The following is a 3,778-nucleotide window of genomic DNA, read 5'->3' as shown; positions in this document are numbered from 1 at the left end:
CAACGCTTATGTGAAAAAGTTTCAGCCTAATAAGATCGAACCCAAAGCGGATAAATGCATCTTCATAGGATACCCAAAATAGTTGGGAATACCTCCTATCTCATATTCAGAAGCAAAAAAGTTTGTTTCTTGAAACGGGTTCTTTCTAGAGAAAAAGTTTCCCTCGAAAGAATTGAGTGAGAGGATGGTAGAAACTTGATGAGGTTATTGAACCGTCACTTCAACCAGTGTGTAGCAGGGCGCAGTAAGTTGTTCATGTAGCTCCTACACCAATTGAAGTGGAAGCTGATGATAGTGATCATGAAGGTTTGGATCAAGTTACTGTTGGGTAACGTAGCATAAATTCAAAATTTTCCTACGCATATTCAGATCTTCCTATGGAGAGACCGACAACGAGAGAGGGGTAAGAGCATCTTCATACCTTTGAAGATCGCTAAGCGGAAGCATTACTAGAACGCGGTTGATGGAGTCGTACTCGCAGCGATTCGGATCATGGTGTGATTCCGATCTAGTGCCGAACTACGGCACCTCCGCGTTCAACACACGTGCAGCCCGGTGACGTCTCCCGCACCTTGATCCAGCAAGGAGGAGGGAGAGGTTGGGGAAGAACTCCAGCAGCACGACGGCGTGGTGTCGATGGAGAGACGAGGTCTCCCAGCAGGGCTTCGCCAAGCACCGGCAGAGAGGAGGAGGAAGAAGGGCAGGGCTGCGCCGAGGGAGAGGGAGAAGTCTGTCTCCCAAGGGCCAAAAGCCCTCTCTATTTATAGGAGGAGGGGGAGGGGGTGCACCACCCCTAGGGTCCCCCCCCCCCTAGGTGGTGCGGCAGCCACCAGATGGGAAAGGGGGCGGCGGCTAGGGTGGGAGGGGGTGGCGCACCACCTGGTGGGCCTAAGGCCCACCGCTGCCTAGGGTTTGCCCCCCTTCCCTCTCCCCTCCGCATTGGGCTAAGTGGGGAGGCGCACCAGCCCACCTAGTTGCTGGTTCCCTCCCCCACTTGGCCCACCTTACCTCCCGGGGTCGTTGCCCCCCTTCGGTGGACCCCCGGGGCCACCTCCGGTGGTCCCGGTACGTTACCGGTGATGCCCGAAACACTTCCGGTGTCCGAAACCATCCGTCCTATATATCAATCTTTACCTCCGGATCATTCCAGAGCTCCTCATGACATCCGGGATCTCATCCGGGACTCCGAAAAAATTTCGTTAACCTCATATAACAATTCCCTATAACCCTAGCGTCACCGAACCTTAAGTGTGTAGACCCTACGGGTTCGGGAGACATGCAGACATGACCGAGACACCTCTCTGGCCAATAACCATCAGCGGGGTCTGGATACCCATGGTGGATCCCACTTGCTCCACGATGATCTCATCAGATGAACCACGATGTCAAGGATTCAATCAATCCCGTATACAATTCCCTTTGTCTGTCGGTATAGAACTTGCCCGAGATTCGATCGTCGGTATACCAATACCTTGTTCAATCTCGTTACCGGTAAGTCTTTTTACTCATTCCATAGCACGTCATCGTGTGACTAAATCCTTAGTCACATTGAGCTCATGATGATGTTCTACCGAGTGGGCCCAGAGATACTTCTTCGTCACACGGAGTGACAAATCCCGATCTCGATTCGTACCAACCCAACAGACACTTTCAGAGGTACCCGTAGTGCACCTTTATAGTCACCCAGTTACGTTGTGACGTTTGATACACCCAAAGCACTCCTACGATATCCGGGAGTTTCACAATCTCACGGTCGAAGGAAAAGATACTTGACATTAGAAAAGCTTTAGCATACGAACAATACGATCTAGTGCTATGCTTAGGATTGGGTCTTGTCCATCACATCATTCTCCCAATGATGTGATCCCGTTATCAATGACATCTAATGCCCATGATCAGGAAACCATGATCATCTATTGACTAACGAGCTAGCCAACTAGAGGCTCGCTAGGGACACTTTGTGATCTATTTATTCACACATGTATTACTGTTTCCCGTTAATACAATTATAGCATGAACAATAGACAATTATCATGAACAAGGAAATATGATAATAACCATTTAATTATTGCCTCTAGGGCATATTTCCGATAGTTACTACAAACCTAGTAGGTCGACAAGGTCACGTACTGCTCCAGAGTGGTACTGTAACCCTGTATTGGAGGTCATGTTGTTGGACAACAATGAACCTACGAACTATGCAAAAGCGATGGTGGGCCCGGATTCCGACAAATGGCTGGAGGCCATGAAATCCGAGAGAGGATCCATGTGTGAAAACAAAGTGTAGCCTTTGGAAGAACTACTTGATGGTCCTACGACTATTAAGTACAGATGGATCTTAAAAAGGAAGACAGAGATGATGGTGAAAAGTCACCATTAAGAAAGCTCGACTTGTCGCAAAGATGTTTTCGACAAGTTCAAAGAGTTGACTATGATGAGACTTTCTCACTCGTAGCGATGCTAAAAGTCTATTGGAATTATGTTAGCAGTTACTGCATTATTGTGATTCCCCAAGTGTAAAGCTTTCCCTTTTTGTAACCTTCCATGTGGGACCACCTTGACATTGATATGAGATAGTCCTTTTGCATGTATGATTTCATGTGTCCCTTATTTTTTTCTTCCTTGCATACATGCATACCATATTGTTTCATGCCATGTGTTCTTGTTGTTGCAATGTGGTCATATGATTTCATGTGGCTCCATTAACCTTCCTTGTTTGCTTGCCATATATTGTCTTGCCATGTCATGTTGTAGATGCATGTGATCTTGTTAGATGTGGTCATTGTGATTTCATGTGAGGGGGGAACATGTGATGCATGATGTGGTGTGGTGGCTTGATATTGTGTCAAATCCCTTTTCTCTCTTTTTATCTCAAGTTCAAAATTCCACTTGCTCCTAACCTGATTTAAAAATGTCCTTTGTTTAGTATTTATTGTGGAGATATTGGGGTGCAAGATTTGGTGTTTTGAAAAGTGTCCTAAAGGTGCAATAAATCACAAAACAGATATTACAATTGCTGTTTTGTATTTATTAAAGTTGCTCCATAAATTCCTTTTGCATTTTATTTAAATAGGTTATTTATTTTCATGACCAGGGACATTTTTAGTTTGATTTTATCCACAACGGATAGCCATGTGTCTATTTTTCTTTCTCTGGTTTTTCGTTTAATAGGAATCAGTCCACGGAGCCTTTTCTCTATCTGTCGCACTAGATGGGCCTCCTCCCACCTAGTCGGCCCGCTTCCCTCTCTTCTCTCACAGCCCAACTTCGATGTCCCTGTAGACGGCGTCCTGTTCGCCCCTTCCTCCGTTAGTGTCTTCAGTCTTACGGGTTCAGAACAACGTCGACAGACGCCGTCACGGACGTCGAGGAGCGTCCCTTGCCCCTCTCCTCCATAAAAGGAACCCCCCTTGGCGTCCGTGCAGATAGGGTTTCCCCACTCGCACCACCACCTCTATTCCCTCTCCATCTATCTCTCTGTCGTCGCGCTCCAGGTAAGGGAAGGAGTCCTTCCGCCATGACCGAGAGTTGAGGTGCTCCCCGCCGTCGCGTCCGTGCCTCTTCTTCCCCTTCGACGACTCGGCGAGCACGCGGGAACATCCAGGGATCCATCCCCGTGGCTAGGACGTCGAGATCGCCCTGCTTCCTCTTCTCCATGACGGCGGCTCCCTTCCCCGACGAGCATCCCAGATCGGCGGTTTCCGCTTCTTCCCCTGCTACCTCTCCGTCCAGGGCCGAGGTCTTCTTCCGTTGGGTGAGCAGATCCCTCTCTTTCCCC

Source organism: Hordeum vulgare, chromosome 6H (assembly GCF_904849725.1).
Source record: "Hordeum vulgare subsp. vulgare chromosome 6H, MorexV3_pseudomolecules_assembly, whole genome shotgun sequence".
Lineage (NCBI taxonomy): Eukaryota > Viridiplantae > Streptophyta > Magnoliopsida > Poales > Poaceae > Hordeum > Hordeum vulgare.
Note: the sequence above shows the minus strand (reverse complement) of the source record.